The sequence below is a fragment of the Meles meles genome, chromosome 10, assembly GCF_922984935.1.
Source record: "Meles meles chromosome 10, mMelMel3.1 paternal haplotype, whole genome shotgun sequence".
NCBI lineage: Eukaryota > Metazoa > Chordata > Mammalia > Carnivora > Mustelidae > Meles > Meles meles.
In genome coordinates, this window is record NC_060075.1 from 26,317,380 (window position 1) to 26,341,175 (window position 23,796).

Sequence of the window (23,796 nt, forward strand, 5' to 3'; positions counted from 1 at the left end):
CGAGGTGAAACAAACTTTCTATAAACATACACATACGGGCTTTTTCAGGCAATGTAATCTGTTCTAGTTACGGTCATTTTAGTTTCAAGAAAGACTCTGCAGCTAAGTCCACAAAAAAGAAGGGGAAATATATTTTCTTATAAAGATAGCAGACAATTGTCTCCAAAGGTAGGAGACACAGACTTACAGGGACTGAAACTAAGTAGTAGAAAATCCAAGGTTCACTTGTCACTTCCTAGGAACTACATGTTCTCTCTAGTCTCAGCATGAGGGATCCTTGCACTTTTGTCTTTTTTCCTAATTCATTATTTCTATTCTTTAATAGTCTCAGCTTGTGAGTAGCTGTGGCTTGCTAGGGCACCAACCTCATTCCTGATTCTGCTTCATAAATTTTGTTTTTTTCCCCCAGACTCGACCTCATAAATTATCTGCTTCAAAACCCCTAGGGAACCAACACTGGCTTCTGGTTTTCTAATTCAAATTCCCAAGAAAGCAATCTAATTGACTCATCTGAATTTTTAAAGCCAGCTACAGAAGATTTTTCTAGGGCCAGGTGTGCACACCTGAGGAAGGGCGCTGGAGTGATATGGAGTCTTAGGATCTCATAACCTCTTAGCAGGTATTAAGGGTAGAGTTCTTTTCTGAAAAAGGTATAGGCAGAACTGCTGTCTAAACATCTAACCTCAACCAAAACTGTTGGCTTCTGTGTTAGACCATTTTCCTAGTCCCTTATGCGGGCAAAGTGATGTGGCAGAAAAGGCAGCTGATTTGGTGACTGTAGACCTCATATTTCCGGGGCTAAAATCATTTATAATTTGAACTAACACCCCCCTCAGTGATGTAAAATATGTGGAAATCTTAACATGATTTGGGGTATGCTTTCAGTACTCGAGGAAAAGTAATTCTCTTGCTTTTCCTTCTATTTAATGAAGCTGAGATCTCTAAATTAGGGTAAATATCTTTGGCAACTCCCAATATTTTACCCCTTAGAAAAAAGTAGTAAGAATCTAAAAAATACGTGATAACTTTTCCTAGATTTTGGCTTACATTTAAAATGTAGGTCTGCTGTGTTTATAGCTTCTTAATATTCTCTGTAGCCTTAATATCTTCCATTTTCACACCAGTTTGTATAAGTATTTTCATGAGCTAATCCTATATAATACCACAACAACTCTAAGGAAAAGCTGTATTATCATGTTAGAAATTAGCAAACTAAAGCCTCTTAATTTTTTTTTTAAACAAGACCTGTTTATTTTAGAGAGATTACATGCAGGGCAGGAAGCAGTGGGAGAGAAGTTGAGGGAGAGAGAAAATCAAGGAGATGCTTCCCTGAGCATGGAACCCTATGCGGGTTTCTGTCTCATGACCCAGAGATCGTGAACTAGCCAAAATCAAGAGTCCAATGCTTAACTGACTAAGCCACACAAATACACTTAAAGCTCATTTTTAATGTATGACCTAAAGTGTTCCTTCATTTCTTTCTTCATTTAGTCATTCATCCAATGACCATTTATGGAGAACTTACTATGCCACGCCCTGTTCTAAAAATGGAGAGCATTTGCATTATTAGTTTGTTTTAGAAGAAGGAGAAGGAATGAAGAGAAGGAGGAAAAAGGAAAGGTGAAAAGGGGTGATGGAAGAAAACATGGTGATGCATATTGTACAAGGCATTGAAACAACGTGGTATCATTCAGAGTACCTGGTACATTACTGTAGGTGGAGTGGCCATGGAAGTCACTTAGAGGTGACTTTCTAGCTGATCCCTGAGTTGTATGCCAATGTATGGGGCAGCAGCAATTTAAGGAGAAACCCAATAGAGCAAAAGCTCAAAGAGCTAGCTTAGAGTATTTGGAAAACAGCAAGCCAGTGGGTCTGGTATTTAGGCTGAGGACGTATGGGATGGGTTTGGAAAAATAGACCATTAGGAATTTGGAAGGCAAACTATGAACTTTGGACTTCTGATGAGATTGGAACTGTGATAGTTAAGCATGGAAATACCAAGATCGAGACTATGTTTTGAATTTTTGACCTGAGTAGTTTGTGGTCAGTTGATTTTAGTGAATCAGAAATGGAAGCAATAAGTCTATCTAAGACTCTTCTGTCATGGCAAGGAGAGGTGGGAGTGGTAGGCTTATAGCTAGAGAGATGATATGTTCAGAATTAATTTAAAGTAAGATTGAGAAGACTTGGTATGGGAGTAGGGAAAACAAGAAATCAAGAACTTATGCTTAGATTACAACTCTAAATATTGCCTGTCTGTCCTGCCATTTATTGACATGGGGAAGACTGTCTTGCATAGGATTTCCATGCAGAAATGTCTTCCCCTGTGTTCTCCAGAAGTTTGTTTTCCTACATCCAACTTTTTAAAAATAAGTTGAGAAATTGGGAGCCTGAAAGTATTGTAATTCTCTTGAAAGAATTAAAGCCTGACAGTCTACCAAGAGACATTCTTGATTTGCAAGAAACTATTGATGTCAAGTTTAAAGCAAGAACAGGAAATGCTGATTTTCAGAGTCAAAGGTTAAAGCTGATATTTCTAAAAACCAGCACAGAAACAGACAGTCACAACTTAATGAGCCAAGCTTGATCATAGCTGCTTCTGACTTATGTGTTTGTTCACAGTAGTCCTCTCTTCTGCTGATGGACAGTCATTCCTGCTAATAGATATTAAGTTTATGTGCATAGTACACTTTATATAAATCTTGTAACAGTGTTTCAAGAAGTAATACATTTTAGAAATAAAATTTTTAACCTTGTTAGGAGATCCAACTATGGTTCAAAAGTAGCCAATAATGTTTGCTAGTGTTGTCTAGTGTTTGAATATTTGTTATAAGGTTAAAGTTTTTGTAAATGATACTACAGTATTTTTAAAGAAGTAAGCATTTTATTATTATAAAGTGTAAAGAATATGAAGAATGCTGGAAGTGGTCTATGAATAAACTATGATTTAAATAATTCTCGTTTCTTGTTCCCAAACCCCAAAGATTCGTATGTATGGGGAATGTAGAAGTACATGTATTTCAAGGAACCCCCACCATTTTTCTTGCACCAGTAGTACTGAACAGTACTCAAGTGTTGATTTTTCTGTCCCCTCTGTCCTCACTTCCTGTAGCTATTTTTCTGTTTGCCAACTGACAAGAGTTATTTCTATCCTCACTAACACGAATTGCTGTAACATTTTTCAGAGATGAAGAGAAAGGAACTCATTATCTTGCAGGGATAAATTTGCTTATAGCACCTCTAGAAATTTCTCAGTTACTAAGAAAGAGCTTTATTTTAGAAGTCCCTTAAGCTGCAGGACTGCCCTGCTCTGTGCTATATAAACCACTCCTCTCATCTCTGTCCCAGATTGGCTGTCGCAGACATTCAGAGCTTGCTGTAAGAAAAAAAATGTGTTCATTTTCTCACTTGCTAAGGTTCCATGGGTTCTCATGCCAGTAGGACCTCCATGGGGAAACTCTTCTGTGTTTAGACATGTCCTGAAATGCTAGGTTTCACAGCTCTGTTTGTATCCATACTGTGGAACTCTCATCTATGTTGGAAAAATGAGAAATCTTCTATAATGTCACAGGTGTTAAAAATAAAAGCATCTACAAGTCCTTTTTCATTGAAATTATTATTAAATCTCTTGAGGAAAATTAAACCTAACAATTGTTAAGTAAATCTAACCATATATGAACCAGAAGATTGGCAGTGACACAATTAGCACTCCTTTTTAACGCATAAAATATTAAAATAGCCACAAACACAAGCCTTCCATCTGTAATCTGTTAAAGTCCAAAAAGTACATTCATGTGCATTATCTCTTTTCATTCTTGGAGTGTAAAAAAGCCCCAGGAGGTCGTGCTATTTTAAGTCCCAGTCCTCAGGTGTTGGAACTGATGCTCAGAGGTAAAACAACTTGTTCAAGTTTGTACAGCAGATGCCTAGCAGTGAAGGGGCAGGCTCTAGTTAACTCAATGCAATCTATCACTTAATGATTTGACTATAAGTACCAGCATTTAATGGCACCATGATGGGTACCGGAAATACAGAGATAAATAAGATGAATCTCTAATCTCATAATGTTAGCTATTTTTCATATTTTCATGTGATTCTCTATGCTGAGAAATAATGGTCAAACCATATGATTTGAGGAAAACATCAGTTGGGTCTGCTGCCATCAATCTTTGGTTTCTGGACTGGTCAGTACCTGATGCTCAGGGGCTTCCTGGATCCTGAAGTCTAGCCTAATGCCATGTTAGGGCTGCATCACACTTAGCCAGATCCTGACGATGACCATTATTACAGTGATCCTCATTTTGTCAGAAAAAAATGTGCTACGTCATTCATTCCTTCATGTCTTCCTATCTTTGGTAGCTGTTCCATACTGATGACTGATTTGTATATTTTTCCCATTAATCTTTTTCTTTTTTTTTTTTTTATTTTTTTTATTTTTTTGATCTATTTTTTTTTTTTTTCTCATTTTATTTTTTTCAGCGTAACAGTATTCATTCTTTTTTTTTTTTTCCCCCTTTTATTAATTTTTTCAGCGTAACAGTATTCATTCTTTTTGCACAACACCCAGTGCTCCATGCAAAACGTGCCCTCCCCATCACCCACCACCTGTTCCCCCAACCTCCCACCCCTGACCCTTCAAAACCCTCAGGTTGTTTTTCAGAGTCCATAGTCTCTTATGGTTCGCCTCCCCTCCCCAATGTCCATAGCCCGCTCCCCCTCTCCCAATCCCACCTCCCCCCAGCAACCCCCAGTTTGTTTTGTGAGATTAAGAGTCATTTATGGTTTGTCTCCCTCCCAATTAATCTTTTTCTGATGTGTCTGTGCATGTAGGCTGTGTTTGAAATTATACCAAAAGGCAGATTCAAAGTTATTAGAGCTTTTATGAAGCCTGCGGCCTGATGTTATTCATTACTGCCATAGATGTTGGTTATTTTACTGTGCACCCTCTTTGAATATAAAATCAGCTGACACCTTTTTTCAAATCATCCCCTGATTTATAGTCTAGGGCAGAGATGTTTTCTGTGATACTCAGAGTGAAATTCTAGATATCTATGTATGACAGACGCTTGTGGATTTTGGACCAAATGACATTTAGCCATTGAATTATTCTATTAGAATGATAAAATCACAGTGTGTTATATTGTTTTTATTTTTGTCCATTAGGAAAAGCTTTGAGAAGTAAAACATAACTTATTGAGGACTGCTCAATAAATTGCTTGTATGCACTGTACGTTGTCTTTCCTGGGTTTGTTGAATTAGTTGTACATACACAAATATGGTTGCCAATTAAAAGACAGTTTTCTCCCTGATCAGATTACAAAATAATTTGTTTTCATTTGCCCATGCTGCCTTGCCCATGGGAAGACACAAAGTGATTATATTGTAATTCTTTTTTAGAAGTATTTTTATATGAGTGGCAATAAAATGTGCTGTGGGTTCTTCTTAGAAGCTATCTTTAAGTGCTTGAAATGTGTGTAGACATCTAGAAGACATTAAAGAAATAGGTTACAAATGAGAAAAGTGAAATTTTTTGTAGTTTCAGGGAGTTTAAGGTCTATCCTGGGAAGGGCAATCATCTAATAGAAATGTTTTTATCATCATTGATATAGACTTGAAGCTCCTCTTGAGCCCATTCATGAAATAATGAGCCTTTTTAATGTGATATCGACAGCTGTGCATTAAATGATTTAGATACAGAATTTACTCTGCACTCAGAATCTGTTCTCAGCATAACCTGGAGGATGCTAGCATGAATGTTTCTAATGACTAAAATTTAAAAATGTAATTACCAGTGTCCCTACAACATATTCCTCAAACTTCATAGACTTCTATCTTGCTTCTTTCATTTCCAGAGTTCACAGGAATCTTCCTCAAAAAATACATTTAAAAACAAGAAAAAGAAATAAAGCAAAATGCATATCCCTGTTGACTCATCTCATGTTTGGATTCTGGATGGTCAAATACAGATGTTGAGGTTAAAAAAAAGTTGGACTTGAAAGACTTTGGCTATTGTCTCATCTCTTCAGCTAATTTGCTCTGTGACTTGGTCAGAATACTTAGTATATTTGAGTCCCATTTTCATTATGAATATGTGTGTGAAACTCCTTTCCAGGGCTAACAGTCTATCCTCTTGAAACTCAAATCTCAGTCCTCTTGTGCATCTGTGTCTACAGAACCCCAATAGGAGTAGATAAGGAAATAGATGATCAGACAACTTAACAAAGGGACTACATACAATATATTATAGCAAAGGAAACCAAGGAAGGATGATGGTATCTTGAAGCTAATTCCAACTTGAAGACATTGCCACCATTTGGCTTGAATTGATAAAGAGGAATAATTACCAGAAACTGTGAAGAATAAAAGTTTTAGGAAAGTATGGCTCAAGAGGAGCTGTGGACTTCAGTAGAAGGGTACAGATATGGCCAAACGAAGCCTTAGAAGTGATGGCTTCCGGCAGTTATATTCTCAACTGCTCTCTTTTCTGAAGTCATCTGTTAGCGCTTCCCAATGGCTAAACCTAACAGGGAGTTAGAAGGCAAGGGATTCCACTTGATGCCCATAGACATCAGTTTTCTGGGACCCATGGCAAGGTGAAGAAGGATAAAGGATCTGAAATTATTATTATTTATTATATAAAGAATATCCATCTCAGGGTTATCCTACTGAAAGATGGAAGGGAAGCTGGATACAGGGATGACTAAACAATATGGCAAATCCTCCTCCTCTCGATTTCAGCTGCCAAGTCCACCATGACTATAACCTCTGGAATCTTACCAAGAGCCTCAGATGTGGCTGAGAGAAGTTGTTCTTAGAGAATGGAGAGGGTGGTAAAAAGGAGAGGGGTTGGAGGCAATTTATTAGATCTTTCCAAAATCATTCCTTTTATATATACATAATTCATCACTTCCCACTTTGTAACAACAAATACATTGAAGATTGCTATCATAACGGAAATATTTTATTTTCCCTGTGTTCTCCCCTTATAATGAAGTGGATGTAAAAACGATCAGAACAAGATAATTTTGTAATGAAGAAAAAATTCCATGGGGCATACTTTCCCATCTGTAATTATTTTACAAATGTCTATTTTGCATGAAAAACAACACAGTTGTAAGGCATGCAAGGCTGTGTTAATGACCAGCTATATTTCCATAAAAGCAGATGCCAAGAAAGCAGAGTAAGGAAGTAAAACCAAATTGAGCTTACGATGAACACCAAAACTGGACTGTCTACTTTCGAAACAAATGAGCATATTGTGTAAAATAAATGAATAAATATGCACATAGTTAACCATAGCTTACACCAGAGAGCTCATTCTTCAGAAATTTCTTTATTTCTATGTGTTTAAATTTGCTGGCTTAAGTAGAAAATGCTGTTATTTTAAATATAGATGCCTCAGAAGATCTTTCATGATGGGGTTTTCAATCTACTCAAAATTGAGAGTACAGTGTAATGTTTGTTGAGTTGGAAGAGATGCCTTAATTGTTAATTTTGGGAGAAGCAGTATGTGGTTTCAAATCAAGTGGGTGAGCAAAATGAAGATTGGAAGAAATTGATTACCTCTTGCATTTCTTTATTTCCCAGACAACAACATTCATTGCTTTGCTGCTGTACTTACACTAGCTAAAAGTCATCTGATCTCTAAAACAACCTTTATGTTGTGAAAGGAGGAGGAACTGAGTGAGATTGGTTAACCCTCTGCTGAACTAGAGTGACTAGTTGCAAATAGCATTCAAATTGGTGCAGGAATTCTGTTCAGGTACAGAGGATTTCATAAAGAATACCTAGGCCTCACTCTGTAATATACCGGGGTTCCTATGGGAACCCCACCTGGGGTCACCTTCAATCTCATTTGAGGAAATAGTAAGGCTTTGCTATTAATAACATCCTAGCATTGTTACCATTTCTACCTCCATAGAATCTCTTCCCAATCATTAATTTTATGCTTGTAAAATCAACAGGGCAAAGTGTATTTTATTCATTTGAAAGAAACAATAAGGGAGCCACAGACTTATTTCCATGTGGTAAGATTGCTTTACCCCATGATTCTAACTTGATTCCAAATGTTTTTTCACCCTTTATCACCCTTTATATGTTCTTATATTCAACCTCTTCTACTCAACCTGTGAACTTAATGCTGTACACAGTATTTTATATGTAAAGAAAATGGGGCTCAGAAAAGGAAGGTCATTTTCTCAGTTACTAAGCCTGAGCAGCTCACGCATGGGCCTGGATGTCTCAGGGACTTCTTCATTCAATGTCACACAAAACACGAAGAGTAACAAAGCACCTTTCCTTTGATAACCAGAATAAAGTCACAAAATAATCTAAAAGCAATATTTTCCAAAGATCATCATTATTCATTTTATATTTTCCCCAACTTCCTGGTACTTTTTTTCCTATGGCTTTTTTGACTTCTCAAACTTTAAAACATCAAAGAAATAATAACCCAACTATCCATCTTTAAATGAAAAAAGACCTATCACTGTACTTTGCCTTTTTTCATGTTTGGATTAGAAAAATAAATCTGGTAAAGATTTTTAAAACATTATCCAAAAGATTTCTTCTGAATTTTTATCACATTAACCAATTATTAGCTACTACTAATATGCTAAATATACTATTCTAACCAATTGCAGAAAACTGAATCTTAGGAGATAACTTGCTTATGAAATTTAATTATTGTACATTTATTATAACCTGGTCTCTAGTCATACCATATCCCTTAAACATATTTCTATATTTAAAAGGAATTGTGCTAACTACCAAAAGGTAAATCCTTTTTCTTAACCCAGTACTCATTGCAGAACTCTTGTATGCCATTAAAACACTATATTATTTTGACTCCTTAGGATTTGTTAACCTTCCTGCATTGAAAGAGTAAGAATTACTGGCAATGGAATATTTCAAGGAAAAAATATTCTTTGCAAACCATTAATCTAGACATAGTATGCAAACTACGTATTGGAACTAAATCATATATGTAGTATTTTATATTTGGTTTATGTGATTTCCAATGTGTAACTTGTTCAATTAACTCATAAAATTCATTATCCCATAAAGATGTTTAATAAAGGAACTTTTTTTTTTAAGATTTTATTTATTTATTTGACAGAGAGAGAGATCACAAGTAGACAGAGAGGCAGGCAGAGAGAGAGAGGGAAGCAGGCTCCCCACTGAGCAGAGAGCCCGATACGGGACTCGATCCCAGGACCCCGAGATCATGACCTGAGCCGAAGGCAGCAGCTCAACCCACTGAGCCACGCAGGCATCGCTTCTCAGCCTTTTGGCTAAGATCAAGTGCAGACTTAATTGTACCAAATTGTTTTTTCTTCCTGATCACAGTACAGGAGCATCTTTCTCTGTGTCCATTACTTGGGTGTATCCATGGGCTTTGAATGAAAGTGATATACTCTCTTCCAGGACTAGCCCATAAAAACCATCTCTAAAATTATCTTGCCCCGTTTGTTGGTTGAGCAATAGACTTCATAAACGTCCTGGTCCTAATGGAGGGTGATGATGTAAGACTGGGGTGCTTGGGTCTCCATTGTGTATGAGGGCATCTGTCATCACATGAATTATATTGTTGGTGAGTAGGAAATAAACTTTATTGCATTCACTGTTGTGACTTTGGAGTGTATGCTTAGGAGTTTCGTTGCTTCTTCCTAATATATTCTCAAAGTTCCATATCACTGGGTTGTATCAAATAGGTTTATGTATTTTCATATTCTGTTCCCTAATTGTGCTGCATAAAAATATACTTCTAATTTAAAAGTCCTTGTTGAATCCTTATAACAGCATTCCATGTGGTTTTATGTGACATCTTAATGTTTGGTAACAAAAAAGGAAGCAATTTACACAGTCATCTAGACACAGGCTATCTTCTTATATTTTCATCTGCTTATTCAAATGACGGGCTACTAACTACTAACTCTGGTCCTTGCCACACTAAATGCAATTTCTTTAAAATGCTTCCTTGATCAAACAATTGCATTTCTAGATCACCTAGAAGATTTTACCTGAAAAAAAGGATGTTTGTCTTTCTCTTTAGTCTCTTGTTTTATAACCTCCTGCATTCTCTAATCTTAGAGTATCCCATCCTTGATATACTCAACTATTGTACATACTGGTCCTATTTCTAAGTGACACTGTGATATTTAAGTATCCTGAGACTTCCAGTTTAAAAAAAATACATTTTTTTCTATGTTGAACTCCTATTTTGATTTGTCTTCTATCTGGCCTAACTGATAGATTTGAATGCATTAATGACATTTTCCTCTTAATGCAATAATCTGGTTTTCAACTGGAAATTTCTTATGGATTTGAACTCTTTCCTCTTTAAAACAGCTGACACTAAGCTCTGAGTTTTGTAGTTACAGACAGAAGCCTAAGAATCTTAGACCTCTTCAAAATACATTGCCCTCCTTAAAACTTTGGCCAGAAGACCAATCCTGGCAATGATTCATTGTGATAATTCTTATTGTCTTGCCATATAATAATTATAAAACAGGAGCATTTGATTTCCTCCTTTTCTAGTTATGCCAGCCCGTATGGACTATTGGATGCACACATTCTAGGAATAGCTTCTAAGAAAGGAAGAAGGCATCTCACACAGTGGTGCAAGGAGGTTGAGAAAGGGCAATCCTGACCTGTTCTGAGTTTGGTCTCTCCTCTGGCCATACTGATTCTACTGTGTTGGAATTCAGTACAGACTGAATACCAGCTTTTGGACTGGCAGGATGTTGGAGGTAGACGCCATCTACTGAGACTTAACTGTAGGAGAAGGTACGTTCTGAGCATTAGTTGTAGCAAAAGAACTCACTATTAGTCTTTTAAAGATATCATTAAATAGACCTCAGATTTGTTGTTCTATGCATTTGGAGTATTTGGAGTAAAGAACTAAGTCCTCAAATATTTCAGATGGTTCAAAAGAACTATCTGGTTAGTGCATTAAAAATGGAATTTGGTGAGTATGGAGTTTGGGCATTGGTCCCAGCCAAAATATGAACACACTAGGAACTGGAAATAGGGTAGACATTGATGATGTCTAAATACATTAGAAGTGAGATCCAAGCAATCAGGTTTTTGGATTGTGACTGACTTGGGCAATATGGAGCTCAGAGGACAAGAGCCAGAAGACCTGCAGTCACATCATTTGGAAATCATTTTCATAAAGATTCCTTTTTCTCAGTATCAGATTTTTATCCACTACGTGTGGAATAGGAAGAGAGAGTCTGCATTTCAGTAAGGATGTAGTGACTGGTCTATAGAGAGTTAGGAAGCATTTTTGGGAAGCATGTCTTTCATATAAAACATTAACCTCTGCTTGACAGGAATAACTCCTAAACATTTTCATTGCCAAAGGGATACAATATGCCCAAGGAAAATATAATTTCAGATGTGGGTAGGAGTGGAGTATATGGTGTTTTAATAGTTGATTTCACTTCATGCCTACATCTTAAAGGAATCAGTTTTATAAATGATACCTAAAGTTAAGAAATGTTAGTTAATAGACTGATGACATAAGGAACTGGGAGTCAGGATTTTGTTCATTTATCTTAGTGGATGATATGAATCTGACAGACCATGGCATTTTTTGGTCTCATTGATTGTGTCTAAAGATTTCTCTGTTGCCTTAATTCTGAAGTTCTATTGCTTTCTTCTTGTGATGACATTTAGTTTTACAAGTGGAAAGTTTTTATTTTGTTATAAATATTCCATTACTTTCTTGGCTTTTTTGTAACATTGTTAGTTAGGTTGTTTTGTTAAACCTTAACTCTCATGATGGAAGATTTTGAAGAAATTAAACTTTGCTTCTGTCTCCTACCCTACCCCTTTTCCTTTTTTTCTGCTTTCTTTTCTCTTTCCTCCCTGCTCATTTTTTCCCTCTCTGACTTTTATATTATTACCTTCCATGTACAACAAATTGCCCTTAAACTTGATATACAATGATGAATAAAGATATCTGTTAAGCCTCCTATCCTCAAGTAAGAAAGAGAAAAACATTGCACAAATAATTATTAAATGGAGGAGTTTAAAATAAATGTATAATAGGAGACTCAGTTTCAGTCTAAGCTGGAATCAGTATGTCGTTGGGCTTATAAAATATTTACTTGAGGGACAAAGAGACTTCTGAAAATTCACTCCAAGTACAATGAAATCAGGCTTGGTGACACTGATCTGGCATATAACTCTGGTTGGAAGACAACAGTGGTCCTAAATACTACCAGATATTTGTCATCACATTCCTCTATAGCGATGAGGTTTCAGGATACAGTTGAGACCTAACTTTATAAAGACCTAACTTTACAAAAAAAGTATGCTTCACAGAGCTGATGGGACATTGGTTAACAATGTAGACAGCGTCCATTATTTGTGGCCTGACTCATCCTCATGTTTAGTGGGAAAGAGAATAGTTGGCAAGAACTAAGAGCATTAGACACATTTGGAAAATTCGTAGAATCCTCCTGCTTCCGTGCTTAAATTATTTCCTTCCTGCATATCACATTTTTTTTTTTTTCAGAATTCTTGGAATAGGAGTGGCCAATAAGATGGGAGCCATCAGGAAACCTTAGAAATTAGGATAATAGATGGGTGCCTGGGTGGCTCAGTCTGTTAAGCATCTGACTCTTGATCTCAGCTCAGGTCTTGATCTCAGGGTCATGAGTTCAAGCCCCGTGTTTAGCCTATTTTTTTTAAAAAAATTAGTTTAATAGAACTGTGGAGTGTAGTAGTTAACCTAGGTATTTAGGAGATTGGTTATGGGCTGACAACCAGAAAAATCCCAGCGTAAAGCAAAGGTGCATACGTGTGATATTAGGCATCACTGAGTTAATATTTTTCTTTCTGTGCAGTTTAACACATTTGATCTCATTGATCACCACTTTTATCTGCAAGATTTTTTTGAATCAAAGTACATTAAAGTGCGATCAAGAACTAGGATCAGAATATTGTCTCCAAGTTGATCACTGTCTTACGTTTGGAGGAGTACTCTGATTCTGAAGTTTAACTTAAATATATACACACCTCTGTGCCTGTGTTCATGATTCAGCATAGGGTGAGGACAAAGGTCTCCAGTGGGTTGAGCATTTCAGAGGGAGAATTTACATAGAGAATTGTCGTTGTAGAATGGGGTTCTATGATAAGTTTTATTAAATTGAAAGGGAAATTGTTTCTGTAGATATCAGGAGTCATTCATATATACCACCAGCTCCAGGGACATGCATAATCACAGGTGTGTGAGGAAACCAAGTAACCATAGCCTCAAGAAGTTGAGGATGAAACACTAGCTATAACTGTATCATAAATGGAAGACCAACCAACTCAGAATGCTGGAATATTCAGAAGATTTGGTCAGAATATCATGCAGTTTCCTTAGAATTCTTCACAGGATGGTATCTACAGTGTCAGAATAGCTTCCAGAATAATTCCAGGATAGCTCTCTAGAAATGAGTCGATGTGTAGTATTGTGGGTCACTGTCCCTGTCATCTATCAGACTCTGAATGTTGTGGGTGGATATTTATGGCATTGCATAGTGCTGCTGGAAATTCTGAGTTGTCTTCCAGCAGTAGAACACGTTTGAATGGGTTCTCCTATGCATTGCCTTCTCCCTACTCCAGTAGAACCTGGAAATTAGAGTCTCCTGGTATAACCAAATGCGTAGGAGAAAGAAGGATGCTGCCTCAGAGTCTCTGGTAAATGCTCCCAAATAATGAAACATCTGTGTTGTTGGCTGTTGGTAAATGAGAGTGCTGGGTTTTAAGATTCAATTATTTCTCCATTACCTATACCCCATTGCTTATACCTGGAGGTCACTCTTACATGGAAGAGGAAGAAACTGTCACTGTGATCTCCAGTCTTGGCCCCACATTGCCCTGTGGGCACTATTTTTGTCTGATATAAGATGCAGAGTCAATTGTAAGCTTTCACAACAAGGTTCTGAACCTGAGTTAATGTTCAAGGAGCAGACATTAGTCTTGAATGTGACAAACATGCTACAAATTAGCAAGCTTAGGGGAACCCTAGAGGTTACATCTGTCATGATTCTAGTTTCAAGTTAGCAATCCGAACAAAGTATGCCCTGGAGGGACCTGGGACCGAGAAGCAGAACTCAGATCCAGGGCAATGAGAAAGTAAATACCAAATATAAACAACTATTAGAGTAGATCCTTAGGAATCTTACTTCCTTCACATCAATGAAGTAAGGGTATGGTACTTCCAAGCCCTCTTTTCAAAGCGTTTAAAGGCTATTTCATGATGCATTCTAAAAGTAAATATTTTGATGCTTAAAATTTTATTTTATTTTGTTTTATTTTATCTTCAGTATTCCAAAGTCATTGTTTATGCACCACACCCAGTGCTCCATGCAATACGTGCCCTCCTTAATACCCACCACCAGACTCATGCAACCCCTCCAAAACCCTCAGTTTATTTCTGAGTCCACAGTCTCTCATGGTTTATCTCCCCCTCTGATTTCCCCCAACTCCCTTCTCCTCTCCTTCACCCAATGTCCTCCGTGTTATTCCGTATGCTCAAGATGCTTAAAACTTTTAACTCCTTTTCATTTTAAATTTGAAAACGGAAACTTCCATGTGACGATCTGCTGCATTTTAACAATCAACAAAATGTTGATAAACTACAACACAGTTTTTAAAAACCTATCAGAGAGCTGAAGACAGTGATTCCGTTATGAATTAAACTCTAGAAAGTGCAAGCCAGTCAGAGATAGAGGCAAGGCTGTTAACCCTGCTAGAATTGCAAAAGGAAGAGGAATCCATTAGTTCTAGTAGAGGGGCATAGAGGGAGTAGAAACCAGTTAACATTAAAAATAAACAACCTTCTCGCAGTCTCCTGTGAGTTTGTCCCAGATTGGGTATCAGAGGAGTTCCTCCAAGAGAACTAGTCTGCAATCAGTGAACAACTCTTACTAATGGATATTTATATAATTCAGATGGAAGTCTATCAAAGGGCATCGAGAGAGGAGAGTTGAGAAAGTTTTCCCATGAAGCATGTAGGGCTTCACATAAGTGCAAGCTCCTTTCCCCCGGGACAAGGGACAAGGGGAAAGAAGAGCTGAGAGACACACATAAGACAGACTGCAGGTTCTTTTTATTCCAGGGTGTCTCCTGGTGAAGGGAGGGCAAGAGCCCAGAGAAAACCCTCCCACAGACAGGCTCTGAAATTTCAACTACCAAATACTAAATGAAATCACAGCAGGAAAGCAAAGATAAGCAAAGATAAGCAAACCCTTTGGGATTTTCCCAGAGTGGGGGCTTTCAGACAGTGGAAGTTGTGGGAGGGGTAACAGTTGAAAGGAGTTTCCCAAGGTGCACAGCTGGAGAGCAGAGTACTCCTATGACTTAAAGCTGGAGAGATTTATCACACACACAAAAACATGTTACTCAGCTGTGAAACAAAGGAACCTTTCTGGAATATCACCAGTGCTCAGATGTCAGGCTCCCCTGAAAGGAAAATAATGATCCAGCCCACAAAAAAACATAAAGTTAGTGGTAAAGTTAGTCAAATTATAGTTGCCCAGAGACTCTGTGGAGATTGATTTGCCTGTCCATGTGCAACATGGCAAAAAAGGAAGAGTACCACCTTCCAGAAGTAAATGTTATTACTTCAGTATCTACTGTTCCTTTAATTAAAACTTTAGGAATATAATCAAAGATGACAGAAGACATGATAAAGCATGAAAATATGATCTGTTCTCAAGAGAAAAGTCAGTTAGAAGCAAATTTAGAGATGGCCAGGTGTGGAAATTATCAGTCAAATGTATTTGAATTACTAAGATAAAAGTGGAAAAGGTAGAAAATATGGAGAAGGAAATGTGAAACTTTAGCAAGTGCATGGAAATTGTAAAATAATCAAATGGAAGGCAAGGATATCCAGTTGAAAAAAACTTAACGTGTTAGAGTAAGAAATACTTGCTGTTAGAGTAAGGAAATAAAAATTTTTATTTCACTTTTCAATTATTCTTTTGAAAAAAGATTGTATTCATTTTCAGTGAGAAAACAAGGGGAGGAAAAGGTTTGGAGGGAGAGGAACAAGAAGACACTTTGCTGAGCTCAGAGCCTGATGTGGAGCTCAGTCCCACAGCCCTGAGATCATGACCTGAGCTGAAATCAAGAGCCAGATGCTGAACTGACTGAGTCAACTAGGTGCCCCTATTTACCTTCAATTATCCTTTCATGCACTTCCCTGCTTTATTAGATCTGAGTCTCTGACCTACATTATTTTTCTTCTCTCTAAAGAACTTCCTTTTGGGGCGCCTGGGTGGTTCAGTGGATTAAGGCCTCTGCTTTCAGCTCAGGTCATGATGTCAGGGTCCTGGGACTGAGCGCCACATTAGGCTCTCTGCTCAGCAGGGATCCTGCTTCCCCCTCTCTCTCTGCCTGCCTCTCTGCCTACTTGCAATCTCTCTCTGTCAAATAAATAAATAAAAGCTTAAATAAAGAACTTCCTTTAACATGTCTTTAAAAGACAGGTCTATCAGCAATAATCCCTCAATTTTTGTTTGAGAAAGTCTATTTCTCTATGGCTAAAGGATAATTTTTGCAGAATACAGAATTCTAAGTTGGTTTTTTTTTTTCTCTCAGTACTTAAAATATTTCACTCTACTGTCTCGTTTGCATGGTTTCTGAGAAGTCAGATATAATCCTTTATTTCTCTGTACATAATGTGTTTTATTGCCTCTGACTTCTTTCCAGAGTATTTCCTTATCTTTAATTTTCTACAGTTTGAAAGTGATATGCCTAAGTGTAGCTTTTTGTCTTTTATGCCGCTTGGGGTTCTCTGAGCTTCCAGGATCTGTGGTTTGGTGTGTGACACTTATTTGTCGAAATTCTTAATCATTTTTGATTCAAATATTTTCTTTTCTCTCCTTTTTCTAGCGTCCCCATTGTAGTTGTCCTAAAGTCCTTGGATATTAAGTCCTGCTTTTATAATACTTTTTCTTTGCTTTTTGGTTTTTTTAAGTTTTCTATTGATATATCTGCTAGCTCAGATACTGTCCTCGGTTGTTTCCAGTCTACTAATTTGCCCATTAAAGGCATTCTTTATTTTGTCAGGGTTTTTGGTATTTAGCACTTTTTTTTAATTCTTCCTTAGGATTTCCAACCCTCTGCTTACATTATCCATCTCTTCTTGCATGGTGATTTATCCATCAGAGCTCTTAGCATAATAATCATAGTTTTTTAAAATCCCAGTCTGATAGTTCCAACAACCCTGCCATGCCTGATGCAGATGCTTGCTCTGTCTTTTCAAGTTGTGTATTTTGCCTTTTGAGATGCTTTGTAATATTTTCTTGATAGCCAGAAACGTACAGGCTCAAAGGAACTGCTGTGAACAGGCTTTTAGTAATGTATGTGTTGGGGGCGGGTGCTGGGTAGAGGAAGCTACACTGCTATGGTTAGGTCTCAGTCTCTCAGTGATCTTGTGCCTCTGGACTATGAGCTTCACATGTGTGTCTCAGGTACCTCTCACCCACAGGCTGGAATGGATGGTAAGGTTGAGTGAGGGACTGAGTATTTCCCTTTTCCCCATGTGGAAGGCTAAAGCCAGCTGGAGGTGGGTATTTCCCTTCCCCACATGGGTTAGATTCTGATAATACCCCAGCAGGTTAGGATCTGGTTAACTAACTTCCCTTGAGGTCCCTGGCTTGCTAAAAATAGAATACTCTGGTATATTTCAAAATGGCTACTTTTCCCTCTCCCTGCCAGAAACATAAGAGGATTTTTTTTTACCTGATATTTACTCTGGAAACTTCATCAAAATCCTAGAGATAGATCTTACAGTATTTTTGTGGCTTCCCCTCGGACTGGGTCCTTCCAAAGTTTTTAACTCTTGGAATTGTCCACTCTGGGGCCTCTCGCAGTTTGCCAATCACAATTCAAGTGTCCCTACTCTGTCACTGGTGCTGCAGTGGTTTCCGTTCACAAGTCTCTGCTCTAGTAAGCTATGTTATTCTGCTCCTCTAATGTTAGGGACAGTGGTTTGCCCTCTATCTTCCCTTTTCTGATGGAACTAAAAAGATAATGATTTTTCAGTCTGTTGGCTTTTTATTTGTTAAGACAGTGACAACTTCTAGGTTCTGTGCGTGTGGGACTGGAAACCAGAAGTGTATGTGTGTGTATATATTTTGGTGGTTACATGAATGTATACAATTGTTAAAGCTTGTACAAATAAATACTTAGAACTGTGCATTGTTTTCTGGTATATTTTGTATGTAATGCCTCAAATACATGCATATGTACGCATGTATAAACATGTATAAACATGTTTAGACATGCACAAAAAAGATATTATTTCCTTTAAATAAGATCTGCTTCCTGATATATTCAGAAATGAGATCTATATCTGATGGGAATATCTATAATCTTGAGTCTATGCATATCATTCAAATCACGTATCATTTATTTTCCTTTTTCTGCTCCATGTCACCTCCTGCATCTCATTCTCCATGTACCTCTCTCTTTGCATATGTCTCATATGGACAAGAAACCCTTGTCCACAAGTGTGAGCATAAACACTTGAGCTCTCCCAGCCATCAACAGATCTCCTCCTCGCTGCCAAGCCCTGCCATTTCCATCCAGCACAGCTATTATAAAATCATTTTAACATGTTTTCCTCTTTCCATAAGGACTGTAGACACGAGAAGGTGAAGCCCATCTGAAAGCATCTTTTATAAAATACTGTATTTGTTTCAGTAGGAAGGACCAAATATTCACATCACTTTAGGACTGAAAAGCATGTATATTGGCTCTAAAATTGCCAAAAAAAAAAAAAAAAGGATTTTATTCTCTTGCTTCATTCTCAGTTAAAATTACATTTTTATATTTCTTCAACCTAAGGAGGCTATTTCTTATTCTTTAAAACCAGAAGCACCAGTCTATAGGTGGAGAGTTCTTTCATTGTGGTAATATTTTTTTCTTCTTTCCTTTTCTCTAAATCTTGGGCTTCTGTACAAAATTGCAGTTAATTATCAGTGTTTTCAAGTCTATAAATTCTCCATGAACAATTGAATTAGTGAATACTGAACTATTGTTCCTAGAAGAAAGAGCTGAGGGGCACCTGGGTGGCTCAGTGGGTTAATCCTCTGCCTTTGGCTCAGGTCATGATCTCAGGGTCCTCAGATCAAGCCCTGCATTGGGCTTTCTGCTTAGCAGGATCCTGCTTCCCCATCTCTCTCTGTCTGCCTCTCTGCCTACTTGTGACCTCTCTTTCTCTGTGTCAATTATAAGAACATACTATGAGCAACTCTACGCCAACAAATTTGACAATCTGGAAGAAATGGATGCATTCCTAGAGACATATAAACTACCACAACTGAACCAGGAAGAACTAGAAAACCTGAACAGGCCCATAACCAGTAAGGAGATTGAAACAGTCATCAAAAATCTCCAAACAAACAAAAGCCCAGGGCCAGACGGCTTCCCAGGGGAATGCTACCAAACATTTAAAGAAGAACTAATTCCTATTCTCCTGAAACTGTTCCAAAAAATAGAAATGGAAGGAAAACTTCCAAACTCATTTTATGAGGCCAGCATCACCTTGATCCCAAAACCAGACAAGGATCCCACCAAAAAAGAGAACTACAGACCAATATCCTTGATGAACACAGACGCAAAAATTCTCGCCAAAATACTAGCCAATAGGATTCAACAGTACATTAAAAGGATTATTCACCACGACCAAGTGGGATTTATTCCAGGGCTGCAGGTTTGGTTCAACATCCGAAAATCAATCAATGTGATAGAACACATTAATAAAAGAAAGAACAAGAACCATATGATACTCTCCATAGATGCTGAAAAAGCATTTGACAAAGTACAGCATCCCTTCCTGATCAAAACTCTTCAAAGTGTGGGGATAGAGGGCACAAACCTCAATATTATCAAAGCCATCTATGAAAAACCCACCGCAAATATCATTCTCAATGGAGAAAAACTGAAAGCTTTTCCGTTAAGGTCAGGAACACGGCAGGGATGTCCATTATCACCACTGCTATTCAACATAGTACTAGAAGTCCTAGCCTCAGCAATCAGACAACAAAAAGAAATTAAAGGCATCCAAATTGGTAAAGAAGAAGTCAAACTATCACTCTTCGCAGATGATATGATACTATATGTGGAAAACCCAAAAGACTCCACTCCAAAATTGCTAGAACTTGTACAGGAATTCAGTAAAGTGTCAGGATATAAAATCAATGCACAGAAATCAGTTGCATTTCTGTACACCAACAACAAGACTGAAGAAAGAGAAATTAAGGAGTCAATCCCATTTACAATTGTACCCAAAACTATAAGATACCTAGGAATAAACCTAACCAAAGAGACTAAGAATCTACACACAGAAAATTATAAAGTACTCATGAAAGAAATTGAGGAAGACACAAAGAAATGGGAAAATGTTCCATGCTCCTGGATTGGAAGAATAAATATTGTGAAAATGTCTATGCTACCTAAAGCAATCTACACATTTAATGCAATCCCTATCAAAATACCATCCATTTTTTTCAAAGAAATGGAACAAATAATCCTAAAATTTATACGGAACCAGAAAAGACCTCGAATAGCCAAAGGAATATTGAAAAAGAAAGCCAAAGTTGGTGGCATCACAATTCCGGACTTCAAGCTCTATTACAAAGCTGTCATCATCAAGACAGCATGGTACTGGCACAAAAACAGACACATAGATCAATGGGACAGAATAGAGAGCCCAGAAATCGACCCTCAACTCTATGGTCAACTAATCTTCGACAAAGCAGGAAAGAATGTCCAGTGGAAAAAAGACAGCCTCTTCAATAAATGGTGCTGGGAAAATTGGACAGCCACATGCAGAAAAATGAAATTGGACCACTTCCTTACACCACACATGAAAATAGACTCCAAATGGATGAAGGACCTCAATGTGAGAAAGGAATCCATCAAAATCCTTGAGGAGAATGCAGGCAGCAACCTCTTCGACCTCAGCCGTAGCAACATCTTCCTAGGAACAACGGCAAAGGCATGTGTCAAATAAATTTTAAAAATCTTAAAAAAAAAAAAAGAAAGAGTTGATTTCCCATGAGCCTCTGCTTGCAACATTTTCCTTGAATTATTAATATCTAACCCTGTTTCATGTGTGTTTCTGTTCAAAGATACCCTATTTAATATGTATATGATGTGTATACATGTAATTAGGTATATATATATATAGTTGATTCATCAACATTGAACTCACCGACAATAGCACTCAGGTCTGAACACACACATTTTCTCTGCGAGGCATATCCCAACCTTCTTGTACTTAAAAACGCTAGACAGCAGTTCAGCTTTCTGCATGGGGACCATTTTAAACAGTGAAACCATAAAAACATCCTTACAAAAATGTGAAAAATGTGGCACTAAATAGACTGGGAAAGGATGCTTGTTTATATTAAGAGACTTGAAACAAGAGGGCAGAGAATTGTCTTGTTCCACCTCGGCTGAGAATTTGCACCCTGGTTCCCCAGATGTTTTGCTCTTCCGCTCATGTGCATGTCCATAAATGAAGAAGTGGGGGGAGGTATTGATTTTGAGGTTGGAAATAAGGTTTAGTGAATAAGCTAATTCACAAAGGCAGAATCCACAAATGAGCATCAATAAGAATCCTTCGTGAAAACCATGCATACATGTTTTCCCCTGATTTCTACGTTTATGATTTAGAGTTTCTGTAGTTACCTAATACATATAAACTGTTAGGATTTAAAATCTGACTTCTCTGATTCTTCTACTGTGGAAAAAGATCTTTTCCACAATTAGTTTCTTGACTCAGTTTTCATTTTCTCAAACATCTATAATATGCCAAGTATTATCCAAAATGAAAAAAATGCAGTAACCAACCCATATTTCAAGCAAACCTTTAAGTCAAACGTAAAACTTAATTGCAAATATGGCATTAATACATTTATGGTAAATTGAGGCTGGGACAAAAAGGAGGGCATAGTCAAATATGAGGTTAGCAGAAAAGAACTATAGAGAAAGTGAAATTAAAACAGGTGGTGGGTAATGGGGAGGGCACGTTTTGCATGGAGCACTGGGTGTTGTGCAAAAAGAATGAATACTGTTACGCTGAAAAAATAAATAAAATGGAAAAAAAAAAAGTTGACCCTTGATGAATAAACAGAATTTAGCTCAGTTGAGAAGTGTCTAGGGAATTAAAGAAAGATAGAGGTCTGCTTAGCTAGTTTTGATATTGTCATTTTGATCCACTGGAGGTTTTTATTCCACCATTTTCATTCTGAAAATATTTGGAATTATGTCTTTGAATTAAATACTGGTATCAGAATTTCCCAAGGACACATTTTATTTTTTAAAATTCTGGAGTTTTCTCTGAAAATTCCACTATTTTATGTATAATACCATTAAATTCTATCTTTTCCATTTTTGTATTTCTGTGAATTGGGCAGAATCCACATATGGCTCTGCAGTGGAGTTGAAATGATGATGTCTCAATGTGTGTCTAGGGTAAAGGTGTGAGACCTAGAACTGAGTGTTAGGCTTAGAAAATTGCAAGATGAAGTTAGGAGACTATTTCCATCAGACCTGTGGGAGACCGTCACCAACACAAGGGCACTGGCAACCCTGATGGGGGAGGAGAAAACACATTTCAGAATGAAGGTCTAGATCACAATATCCTGTGGATGTTGATGGAAACACAGATCATTTGGATGCTCAGACATATCACATAGCATGAGATTAAAAAAACAAACAAACCAGACCTAATCATTGCCATTAATTGCATACTACCATGAATCTAGCACTACAGTATATATGACATCATCTAATCTAATGCTAACAACTCCATAAAGGACTAACTTTCAAATGAGGAAAGTCAAATGCAAAGAGATTAGGTAACACTCCCAAGGTCACAGAGCTAATAATTGGCAGACCCAGCCTTTGAATGAGCTACATTTCAATGATTAATGTCCTATAGGATAACATTTTCAGTTATGCATTGTGTGTATGTGTGGCAGGATAGAAACATGTACATAATTTTTTGTAAATTCTACGGTTGCAAGGAGATTGTAAACACAGAATTTTGTTGTTTTTTATGTTCTGATGTATTTTTAAATGACTATCCAGAAGACATGTGGACTTTGGAAAAAGAGTTAAATATTTTCTTAACATTGTTTGAAAGACTGTAATCTCCCCTCTAACAACTGATCTGGGAAAAAAAACTGTTTTTAGAAAAAATTAGCAGTTAAGAATAAGACTGAACAGGAACGTCTGAGAATACATAACCTTGGGAATGAAAGGAATGAAATGATTTAATTTTTCATTTGGTGGGTGGACAGAATAATCTTTAATCAGATGCTGAAATACTAGTATGTATTTATATATTTTCCAATTAAGGATGCACATATAAGCATAATCCAAAGACAAAACTACATGACCTTTATATTATTAAAAATCATAGGCAATATAAAAAATTTTGTTTTTCATATAAAAAAAAAAACCTCCTTATTACAAAAGTCCAGTGTAAAAATTAATACTGGTAATAGAAAATGTTTAATCCCAAGGAATTGTTTTTTCTAAAACAGTTTTGTATAATATCTAAACTATTACTAGTATACATTATAGTGACTTAAAAAGAAAAATATTTTTTCATTTGCTTTCCTCAGTCCTCAAATGGAAATGTCTGAATTGCAGCTAGTTTTATCAATTTTGGTCATGAGTTCTACTTAATGAGAAGGTTTGGGGGGCACCTGGGTGACTCAGTGGATTAAAGCCTCTGCTTTTGGCTCAGGTCATGATATCAGGGTCCTG